This window comes from Grampus griseus (genome assembly GCF_964374135.1).
Source record: "Grampus griseus genome assembly, chromosome: 1".
Lineage (NCBI taxonomy): Eukaryota > Metazoa > Chordata > Mammalia > Artiodactyla > Delphinidae > Grampus > Grampus griseus.
Genome location: NC_139017.1, coordinates 50171532 through 50184254, shown reverse-complemented (window position 1 = coordinate 50184254; position 12723 = coordinate 50171532).

The following is a 12723-nucleotide window of genomic DNA, read 5'->3' as shown; positions in this document are numbered from 1 at the left end:
TTATCTCCCGTCTTTTCTATTTACTTCTTTTATGTACATTCCTACCCCCTGTCTTTCCTCATTTAAAGAAAACTTGCACTCACAGCATACCTGGTTTTCCTGGCGTTCCTGGGCGGAGAGTGAGAACCCTCCCTGATTGACACGTTGTTCTCCCACTGCCCCCCCGCCCCCCCTCCCCAAGAGGGGCTGTTCAGACAGTGCATTCAATGCTCAGTGTTGGACGGCGTCGACCGCCTTCCCCTCTGTCATCTCTTTTCCTCTCCACCTCGCAGTCTCAGATTCTCGGGAAACCACTCTCAATCCATCCATCTCTCATCTATGTATCAGGAAGAGGAGGAAGCGAAAAACAAGCAATCCAAGCAGTTTTCCAAGCTCCCTGTAGCAGTCTTTCTCTCTCCCCGAATGACTGATGCCTTCGATTTTGTGGAATTTCAGCCCCCATAAGCTTCTTGTTGCCTTAGGGCCCTTTTGCTGTTCCTAATTGTACTCTAAGAAAGAGCGCAAAGGACAAGATCCTGAACTTCCGATTCCCATAGGCCCAACATAGCAATCCTCCCCCAGGGCCATCCCAGCTCTCTGGGCAGCAAAGGAGGCTGAAGAAAACAAAGCTGCATGGGAGGAACAGGGGAACTGGAATCTGGAGCAGCTTCTCTCTCTGCTACCAGTTCGTACACTGGCCATCAGCTCTAGGTGCCCCTTCTGGATCCCCCCCAACTGCTTGCAGAGAAGCAGAGGGGGAATGCCTTCAGGGACCTGTGAGTGTGAAGGGCATCGTCTGGCAGGGATGCCTCTGTGTCTTTCTGCAGTGTTCTTGCGTCCCACCCCTACCCCAAACCCTGACCCAACTCACCCTGGGAAAGAGACAGTGGGCCAGGTGATCACCAGCACTGTGAAGAAAGATATATGGAGAAACTGATCAAAGAAACCAGCTGAGAGTTTGCTCACACTGCAAAGAACTGCCCTGATTCTGCTCCTTAACCCGGCATGACCTGCAGACTTTCGGGCACTTAGATTGCTTCTTTGGGTACCAGCCTTAGAAATATGACCTCTTCCCTGTAGAATCTTCTAAGGCTTGTCTTTCTAAACACAAACAGCCCAGGCTTCCCTGGTGGCACAGTGGTTGAGAGTCCGCCTCCCGATGCAGGGGACACGGGTTCATGCCCCGGTCTGGGAAGGTCCCACATGCCGTGGAGCGGCTGGGCCCGTGAGCCATGGCCGCTGAGCCTGCGCGTCCGGAGCCTGTGCTCTGCAACGGGAGAGGCCGCAACAGTGAGAGGCCCGTGTACCACAAAAAAAACCCCACAAAAAACAAAAAACACTAACAGCGCTAATGCCAAAGTGTTTTCTAGTTCACTTAACTCAGCTGAGCGTAAAGATAAGACCCTTGATTTCAGAAACAGATTGAAGGTTTAATTCCAGCTCTTCTACTTTCTAGCTCTGTTTTCTGAGACAAGTCGCTTACCCACTCTGATTCTCATTTGCCTCACCTACATAGTTTGGTAGGCACTCTGAAAACAGTAGCTACTTTTATAATGCTTAGCCTCATGTACAAGCTCAAATGAATAGGGACCCAATATTTCTTTTATTGCCAGGCATTCTAAGGCCCAGTGAATGGGGCCTGCACTCCCAGGAATTAATGGTGAGTCCCTTCCCATTCCAGCCACACAGCTACAGAGGTGAGGGCACTAGGGCAGAGTTGGCAGCAAGAAAGGAAGTTTCTTGGTACCTTGCAATGCATACTCGTGCTTGTGATTCTTTTTCCTTTTCTTCTTTTTAAAGGTGCAGGACTGAGTTGGTGATGGGAGCATAGTCTCTTCCCATATCTTCTAACTGTGACTCATGGGGCATTTTCCTTTTTGCCTCCATCTAGTCCTCCTTTCTGCTCAGAACAGGGCTGTCCCAGCACAGGTTTCTGCTTCACAAACAGGATGGCGGAAGTGCCTACCCGAAAGAAACCGTTAGACTTAGATAGCATCACAATTACTCAAGGTGACTTGCGGCTGTAGCCCATGCCCTGCTCAGGCCTTCCCTCAGCCATGTAAGAACCCATGACGCACAACGCAAATAAGCTTGGCCTCCACCATGCTCCTGGGTCTCAGAACATTCAGGGTGGGATGCTGCTCCCTAGTTATTTGGGCCCTAGGCAGAGACCTTCATGAAAGGAGAGAGTGGAAAACTGGGAGAGGGGCAGAGGCCCAGAGCTCAGTTTCAGCAGCCCTGAGTAGGTATGGGGACTGTGCTCCCCGTATACTCCCTTCCCGCCCCTCCTGAAGGTCCCCAGAAGCCAGAATGGAAATAACCCATCTGGTAAACACCCTGCTTTTGCTGGGCTATCTGGGGTTCTGACTTGCTGCTCTGTGTGCTGGGAGACGCTGACAACCCAAGGGGAAGGGAAAGTGGCTCTGAGGGGGTGGTGTCCCTCCCTCTGTAGGGGACTGGTTGGCTCACAAGGACTCACTTCCTTTACTCTCCCCACTTCACACACCCTGGTAGTCTGAACCAGCCAAGCAGTAAATACAGGCCAGTGCAGAATGAAGAATAAGAAACCTCAGAGCAGCCCGGGCAGGGGAGCCCATATTACCATCAAATAAATACCACCAAATAAATATTTGGTGAATGAATGAGTGGATGAATGAATGAAGCAAATTAGTAGGATCTTTGCTTTTAAACCAAAGGCAGAGCCTTTTTCCATAGATGGGTCTTCAGTGGGAGAAAAGACCCCGTGGGAGAAAAGATCGCGGAAGGGTACAAGTTAAGCAGTAACTAAGTTTTTAAGCAGACTTGCAAAGAGCTCTAATCAGTCATTTCTTAGTAAGTGGCCACACTGGGCTGCTGATTTGTCCATTTTGAAAATTAAGAGCAAGAAGCAGATGTTCTTTCATGGCTATAAATACTAACTTTAAAACATATATACTTCAGCTCTAAGTCCTGGGAATGTGGCAAAAATGAAATACAACAGCTCATTCCGCTACAAGTGACTGTCAGTGGGGAACAGAGTTGAATATACTGAAGTGAAAGCACCAAGGCTTGAGTGCTTTTATGTGTTCAGGGAATGGCAGTGGAGGGTTTCTCAGCGGAAGATGGTAGCATGTGAAATGTAAATTGAGGAGGAAGGTAGCAGGGTAACAATTGGGCCACAGGGAGGATGTTGAAGTGTGGAGCAGGCAGCCAGCACGGGTTGGTGACCTCATGAGGAAGTCTTTTGACTGGCCCTCTGGGGACTGGGAGATTGATTACATATGGAAATTGAGCAAAGAAATTGACATGTAGAAGCCAGTGGGAGACAAGATTCTCTCTGATGGGGAAGGGAGATACAAATATGCAAGGGGAGTGGGGACTGGAATGAACCCTGTGGTGCTGAATTGGAGTGGGAGGTATTCGTGTGAACTAATGGTTTTCAGTCTGTAAATACACAGATGTAGATATAAATGTGTATACATACATACATATATTTCTTAGTTTGATTCACTGAGAGGGCCTGGGAGAAATGATACGCCAGTAGCAATCAGTGCACACAGAGCCCAGATCTTGGTTTCTGAATACCATTCTCCACTAAAGGAACCAAGGGTCCTTGGAGAAAATGGCTGATTACAGGGCTGGGGCAGGTAAAGAACAAGATAAGCCTGGAACATCTTGTGCCAGAAAATTTGGAAGTGCTCCATAAATGACAGGAAGATGTTTAAAAAAAAACATAGAAAACAGATTGCAGGGACTCCTAGGACAATACTGGGATAATAAAAGGATCAAAATAAACAATGATAGCAATGTATTATGCCCTTTAAATAAAATAGGAGTTCATGAGTCCACACTGATATAAACAAATAAGTGAATAAGTAAGTGGGAGAAAGCTCTTTCTCATAGCACAATGCTGACGAACAAATGTAAAAAAAAGAAAATTGCCATATTACAACAATTACAGTTATAATAATTTTAGGCAAGAAACATCATTGGATGCTAAATCTAGTGGGTAAAAATTGAATGAGGGGCTTCCCTGGTGGTGCAGTGGTTGAGAGTCCGCCTGCCGATGCAGGGGACACGGGTTCGTGCCCCGGTCCGGGAGGATCGCACATGCCGCGGAGCGGCTAGGCCCGTGAGCCATGGCCGCTGAGCCTGTGCGTCTGGAGCCTGCGCTCCGCAACAAGAGAAGCCACCACAATGAGAAGCCTGCGCACCGCAACGAAGAGTAGCCCCCGCTTGCCGCAACTAGAGAAAGCCTGCGCAGCAATGAAGACCCAACACAGCCAAGCATAAATAAATTAAATAAAATAAAAAATTATTTCAAACTAAAAAATTAAGAAAAAAGGTGGTGGGGATAAGAATTGAGCCCTCCCATTTCTTTTTTTTCCAGACTAACTCCCTATCCAGTCCCTTCATCATCTCTTCCTCCCCCCCATCCCCCCCCAGAGATCCATAGGATGGGCCAGGGTCCTGTTGACACTGGTGATAGATGATAGATGGATGGATGGATAGATGGCTAGATAGATAGATAGATAATTGGGAGAAGAGAGAGAGCCTAGTCTTCTGGAATGATAGTGGTTGGAGACAGGAAGGGGAAGATTATTCAAATCTTTTTTCTACAAATATCTTTGTGATGTTTCAGTGGTTGAAGCAAACACATGGATATTTAAAGTTTTGAGGAGAAATTTAAAGTTTTGGATAAAGTTTTGAGGAGAGATTTAACGTTAAAAAAAAAAAGGGAAGAAAACACAAGAACCAAACCAAATTGGACTGAAGGAAGCCTGGCCATACACTGAGAAAGGGGTTGGGAGTCTATGGCTGAGAAGGGCCAACTAGGGATTTCCTGGGGTGAGGCTGGGGGAAGCCAAAGAACAGTGTTGACAAAAAAACCAAAGGGGACGGTCTGGAGGCCTCAACATATTGCAGCTTTCTCCTTCTGAGGCATAGCCCAAGTTCAGGAATGAAATTATACAGATCTACACGGAAACCCAAACCTTCTCAACCCTAAAGTGTATCATGCAGAGCATCTGAGCACCAGCTTCAACTCTGGATGTAGATTAGAGTGACCCAGGGAGCTTTGCAAAAATAGCTATGCCTGACCCGCCCACTTCCTGTAGGTGAACAGAGTGGGGCCTGGTGTGTCAGTTTAGTTTTAAGCTTCAGTAAAGAGGTAAATCTTGAATAGTCTAAGCCAATTATGGAAATAACATTCCTCTTGCCAGAAATTGGTTTAGAGAGAAATATGTGAGGAAATTTTGGCCAATGAGATAAAAGGGGAAATCTTTATCCTTTCTGCTAAAGAAACACATACGAAGAGATGCCGTGTAAATATAAGGTGTTGTCCTACCTGATGTAATGCCTGGAACTAGAGCAACTATTGTGCTACCATGAGACAAAGCTGGGAAGATTCAGGACATAAACTCCATGAGGACAGAGACTTTTGTTTCTTTTTTTGGCAGTGTATATCCCATGTACCTAAATCAAGGCTGGACACAAATAGTCATTCAATAAATATTCATTGAACAAGGAACCAAGGGCTTTGTTGACCAAATGATTTGTTGAGGCACTGAATTGACCACTCCGGAGGGACTATCGCCTGGAATTCTTGTTATGTGAAGCAATAAATTTCTTTATTTCAAAGTTAAGCCATTTGAGTATGATCTTTTGTTATAGCTAACAGCATCCAACTGATTCAGATATACACACACTGACAAGAAGAAGACAAAATCAGACACATATACCAGTACAGAGAAAGAAGCAGTCCCTCAGATAAATGTCCAGCGGAGATGTGGAGAAAGACTGGCATGGAAGTGCATACACACGCACACACATACACACACACACACACACACACACACACACACACAGATGGGAGAATGTGAAACAGAAAAAGAGAGTGGGAAACCTAACTAATATCCACTGGGGAAGAAAAAAATTCAGATTGAAAAAATAAGAGTACTGTCAGAATTTTAAATGTCTTAATTCCTACCTAAATTTCAGACAACAGGTGGTCTAGATAATCCTTTGTCTTTTTTCTTTTTCAAAAATTTATTTTATTGAAGTATAGTTGGTTTACAATGTTGTGTTAATTTCTACTGTACAGCAAAGTGATTCACTTATACATATATATATATACATTCTTTTTCATATTCTTTTCCATTACGGTTTATTACAGGGCATTGAATATAGTTCCCTGTGCCATATAGTCCTTTATCTTTTCTTATTATTAAAAAGGAAAAGAACTGGGAATTCCCTGGCAGTCCAGTGGTTAAGACTCCGTGCTTCCACTGCAGGGGGCACGGGTTCGATCCCACGTGCCGCGCAGCCTGGCCAAAAGAAAATAAATAAATAAAGGTATGTTTTCATGAAGTTATTTCATATCACAATTTCTTTTAGGATATTGTTAGTAACGTCAAGTGATGTTGCAGTTTTGCCACTAAAGGCATTTGCTAATATGAATCAGTAGCTTGAATTGAGCTGGAGCTGTCCAAAGCTGGAGGTTACCCACATGGCCTTACAATGAATATCTTCAGTGATTCTACACTAATAAAGTGAAACAGGTTATAAGAAAGAATAGTACCCAATTCCCACTGGTCACTCATCCTCTTTGCTTTTTTTCATGGGCAACAGGCAAAGAATTATGTGGAAAGTTTTCTGCACAAAGTATGCATTTGCAAAATTCTACTAAAAACCTGTGTCCCCACCTGTTTCTCTTTCCTCCTTGTGGTGGTCTTGCTATCCATCCATTTGTTTATGCCAGAAACCTGGGAGTCATTCTTTTTTTTTTTTTTTGCAGTATGTGGGCCTCTCACTGTTGTGGCCTCTCCCGTTGCGGAGCACAGGCTCCGGATGCACAGGCCCAGCGGCTATGGCTCACGGGCCCAGCCTCTCTGTGGCATGTGGGATCTTCCCGGACCGGGGCACGAACCCGCGTCCCCTGCATCGGCAGGCGGACTCTCAACCACTGCCCCACCAGGGGAGCCCAGGAGTCATTCTTGATTCTTTCTTCATCTTCACCAACCAGGTGCTACAATTCTAGCTCTAAAATATAATGACATTCCTCCCCGCAACCTCCCACCAGTCACAGTCATTGCCATCTTTTATCTGGATTAAGAGAACAGTGTCGTAGTTCATCTGTATATCTGCTAATTGTTGTCCTTGACTCCAATCGTGACTCACCATCTCCCTGCATCTATTCTCCACTCCACAGGCGGTAATCTTTCTGAAGATTACTTTGGAGGGTGCAACTCACACACTTTCCTGACATGGTAATGCTCACCTCTCCAGCCTCTTCTCAACAGAGAACACCCAGTACTGCACAGTCAAGCCATCCTGATGAGATTTCAGGTCCCTGAATGAGCTCTCTTCTCTGCCTGGAACACATTCCTTACTTTGCACAAAGAACAAAATTAACTCTTATTCATCTCTTCGTTCTCAGATTAGGCTTCCTCCAGGAAGATGGTCCTGACCACCCCTCTCCAATTCCCACCACCTGGAAGAGGCGTGCTTCCTATGTGCACCTCATGCCTACACTATCCCTGTCCTTGCAAGGATTACTTTATAATTATCTGTTTACTTTCTTTATCCTACCACAAAACTTTATTCTTAAAGAAAGCACATTCCATTCTGTCTTGGTTAAGTTCCTATGATTGATGTTGGGTTCAAATTTGGTGAGTAAATACATGTTGGATGAGTGAATGGACACTGGCTCCATGCACAAGAGGTAGATAATCCACTTTGTAATCCAGTTCTTGAATGTCCACCTAAAAATGTAGTACAAACATGGAAAGTTGTAACACAGAGGACAGCACAGAGATTTAAAGATCAGCACTGATGGGCTTCCCTGGTGGCACAGTGGTTGAGAGTCCGCCTGCCGATGCAGGGGACACGGGTTCGTGCCCCGGTCCGGGAAGATCCCACATGCCGCAGAGCGGCTGGGCCCGTGAGCTGCTGAGCCTGTGCGTCTAGAGCCTGTGCTCCGCAACAGGAGAGGGCACAACAGTGAGAGGCCCACGTACCGCAAAAAAATATATATATATATCAGCACTAAAACCAGACTTGCTGGGTTTAACTGTGACCTTGATCAAGTTACTTAATTTTGCTTCTGTTTCTCCATCTGTAAAATGGGGATAATAATAGAATTTACCACAGAGTTGTAAGGATTAAATGAGTTAATACATGTGAAATGTTTAAAATAACGCTAACAAATAATGAGTGTGATAAAGGCTGGGTCATTATTGTCATAGAAGTAATAGGAGCAGCATTTTATCATGAAGAAGTGATTCTAATCAGGGGCAGTTACCAAATGCAGCTGCCTCCACATGATTCCATGTTCATCACTCAGTTCCAAGCTATCCACTCATGATTTTCACCTACTTTTTTTGGCCATGCTGCGCAGCTTGTGGGATCTTAGTTCCCCAACCAGGGATCAAACCCAGGTCCTCGGCAGTGAAAGCGCCAAGTCCTAACTGCTGGTCCGCCAGGGAATTCCCAGTTTTCACCTACTTTTAATAAATTTATCTGCTTGGCTGCAGCTTCACCTTGGAGGAAAGACTCATCTTTGTCTTATTTCTTCTCATCTGACTGTTCTAGAATATTCTAAGTTCAGATTCAATTCTGTATTTTTTGCTTGTACATGCCAAAAATAAAAAAAATGGTGGGAGGGGAGTTCCTCACATCTCAATTCTGAATAAATTTCACTATCTTGAACAGTGTTTCATTTTGGAAACCAGTTTTAAGTCACACTGATTTAAATAATGCATAAATTTAATGCACAGAAACTATGGGTTTTTTTCTGGCGTAGTCAAGGATTTGACCTTCTTTCCTAAATCTGACCACTTATTGACTAGTTTACTTGCTCTCATCCCATTGTATAACCTCATAACTCCTGGTGCCAAAGTTTTTCCAGTTTGGAGTATGTCATTATTACATTTCCTACCTCATCCATCTTCATTCACCTTTTCTGCTTTCTGCCCTGTGATAGTATTTGAGATGTTTTCATATTTTTCACATCTTGGTCTCTCCAGCATCATTCAGCCCGTGAAGCGCACATAGGGTCCCTATCATATAAACTTATCATTTATCTGAGAAGGCAATAATTAATAGACCCTGGAATATTTGAATCATAATGCAAACTAAATGCTAAATGTCCTGAAGCAGTATAAAACTGAATGCTGCTGAGTCCTGAGGAAGGCCAGAGGGACAAGGATGGAGGATTCAAGGAAAGCCTCGGGGGCAGGAGGAAGAGGAAGCTGACCTAGGCGAGCTTGGTGAGATGGGGATGGTGGGGCTCTGGGTGCCTTGAAGGGTCGTGTGAGCAGAGGGCTCCGGGAGCCTGGAGGAGGGGGTGGGGAGGGACAAGAGGGTTTGTCAGAGGCCAGCTTTCACTGTTCTTCTCAGGTTTGCAGTGTCTGCTCCAACATGGCACACATTAGCCCTTTAAGTGGGCATTAAGTTTGGAATTCTTCCTGGCCTCCTTATAGGGAGCCTGCTGCCCCTGGAGTCTTGTTCTGAGAATGTTTTATGCTTGGTATTTGCCTCTGTAAAAATAGGTGATATTTGCATTTTGAAGATTACTGACCTGAGCAGAGTTGCTTCTGATTTATATTTTCTGTTTCTTGTTTCCTTTATTGCACATGGTGGGGATTTTAGGCAGCAATAAAGACAAAGAGATGGGGTGAGAGTGAGTAGGGAAAGAGACATGACAACCATTTACCTGTAAAGACTCTGTAGGCAAAGGGACCAAGCTGAGGACTGGGGACTCCAGGACCCTACCACATATGTGCTTTCTAAGGGGCAAAGGTTTTTTGTTTGTTGTTTTTTAATAAATTTAGTTATTTAATTTATTTTTAGTTTTGGCCGTGTCGGGTCTTTGTTGCTGTGCGTGGGCTTTCTCTAGTTGCAGCGAGCTGGGGCTACTCTTGGTTGCGGTGCATGGGCTCCTCATTGCGGTGGCTTCTCTTGTTGCGGAGCATGGGCTTTAGGTGTGCAGGCTTCAATAGATGTGGCACGTGGGCTCAGTAGTTGTGGCTTGCAGGCTCTAGAGCACAGGCTCGGTAGCTGTGGCGCACAGGCTTAGTTGCTCCGTGGCATGTAGGATCTTCCCGGGTCAGGACTCAAACCCGTGTCCCCTGCATTGGCAGGCGGATTCTTAACCACTGCGCCACCAGGGAAGCCCTAAAGGGCAAAGTTACTTCACCATTCTCATTTCCTAATTGATGATAATTCTCATTAGTCACCCAGGGATGTGGCAAGGAACTGCTAATCAAAATGACCATAAATCTAAAGCCATAATGTAATGGGTTAAGCACTCAACCTGGCCTCGCACAGCCGAGTTGGCAATGAAGCACAGGATGCAGACAGCCCCTGCTGGAAGTCACACAGGGAGATGGATGTACCTCTGCTGTGGAAGAGGGAATGGTGTGGATGGCAGTGGTCAGGGAGCAGAGTCAGGGTGGGGAAGGAATTTGCATCTCATGGCTTAATCAGATCTGAAAGCTAATATCCTGTTTTTCTGAGGGTTGAGCACGTCAGTAGCTGAAAGCCTTCTCTGACCACGACCAGGCTCAGGAATTGAGTGTCAACAGCCTTGCAGATGGGAACCCAACTCCTAGTGACCATGCCTGCAAAGGCGTTCCACCCCATTCTGGCCAGGCCCCCTGCACTCCTCTACTCCAATTCTAGAACTCCAGACCTCACCCCTCCTCCCCAGAGACTTATCAACAGGAAGTTAAGTCAGCTGGAACACTCCGTTCCCTTGACATTTTTGTTTTAATTCTGCAGCTGTGTTTAAGGCTTCATGAATTCTCTGTCTGGTTCTGTGTCTTGGGACTGTCTGTCTGTCTGCCTGGTGCTTTTTCTCTCACAGCCATGCACCAAGTCATGGTTACCATAAGGCTGGTGGACCAGAATGAGAAGTAGGGTTGGTAAGAAGGAAATGGGGAGGGGGCAGAAGAAAGCACTTTAGGGACTGTAATACTAGCTGTTGATGAGCTAAGGAAGGTGACCAATTGCTCAGGAATCATTACTGAGGGGAAGCTGTAAATGCTGAGGAGGAATTCCTAAATCATGAACAATGTGCACTTCCAGAGCCACCCCTCCTCATTGCTTCAGGGTGCTTATCTGTACCTCATATCAGAGTGATGTGTGGGCATGTCTTCTCAATATTCTACAGTGCCTACTCAGCAGATGGCTTATTCATACTTACTTTCTCTTAGGAAGCAGTTGGGAAATAAACAAATGAAGCTTCTCTCCTTCCTTTTATACCAAGTCAGCCTAACACTTAAAAAGCCGAGACAGTTCCCAAATGCAACTTGGTCTATTCAAGATAATATCTCGGAATCTCTTGTAGCTGCAAGTTCCTTACTTGCTGAAAGTCTATTTTTTATTAGCAGCACATTGTTCCAAGACTCATGAGGGCATTATTTTGTTCTGTCCTGGTTGCTTTTCTCCTACTGCCTCTCATTCAAGTTTAGAGGGGAAGGACCTCTAAATTTAGAGACCATGAATCTCTAAAGCCACTAAGTGGCTAGAAGGAGAGTGATGATTATTCTCTCTCCAAGTTCTTCTTCAACAGACCCAAGAAGAGAGTATCCCTCATTCATTATAGTAGCTGGTCCATTGAACTTACATGTGTAAACTGCCAAGGTTGGTTTTTAAAGGATCACATGAGGCAAATGACTTATAGTCACACAGGTTGGATATGCTTTGTCAATCCCTGTCCTTGAAACCTAAGTCCGAGAAAACATAGCTCACAAAACAGGTATGGTACCATATGTCTCCATAAAACCACATCTAGAAAATCCATATACAGATCTTCTTTTGCTAGTTGGTAATCCTGAGCTATCATTTCAAATGCCTGCTAGTATTTGTCCAAATTTTATATTTCAGAATTTGTCCAGGAATTCTATATTTTAAAAAGTAAACTAGGGCTTCCCTGGTGGCGCAGTGGTTGAGAGTCCGCCTGCCGATGCAGGGGACACGGGTTCGTGCCCTGGTCTGGGAAGATCCCACATGCCACGGAGTGGCTGAGCCTGCGCGTCCGGAGCCTGTGCTCCACAACGGGAGAGGCCACAGCGGTGAGAGGCCCGCGTACCGCAAAAAAAAAAGAAAAAGTAAACTATAAGTCTGCAATTAACATGATACTCAACAATGAAAAACATAAAACTTTCCCTCTAAGATCAGGAACCAGGCAAGTTTGCCCACTATTGCCACTTGTATTCAACATAGTACTAGAAGTTCTAGCCAGAGCCATTAGGCAAGGGAAAGAAATAAAAGGCATCCAAGTTGCAAAGGAAGAAGTCCAATTATCTTTGTTGCAGATGACATGATCTTAAATGTAGAAAACCCTAAAGATCCACCGCCTCCCAAAAAACCTGTTAGAATTAATAAACAAATTCAGCAAGGTTGCAGGATACAAAATTGACACACAAAAAGCAGTTGCATTTCTATAACTAACAATGAACAATCCAAAAAGGAGATTAAGACAACAGTTCCATTTACAATAGCATCAAATAGAGTGAAATATTTTGGAGTAAGCTTAACCAAGGAGGTGAAAGACCAATACACTAAAAACTACAAAACATTGCTGAAAGAAACTAAAGAAGACACAGATAAATGGAAAGGCATTATGTGTCCATGCATTGAAAGACAATATTGTTAAAATGTTCATACTAACAAAGCTATCTACAGATTCGATGCAATCCCTTTCAAAATCCCAAAGACATTTTTTTTCAGAAATAGGAAAAAAATCCTAAAATTCATATG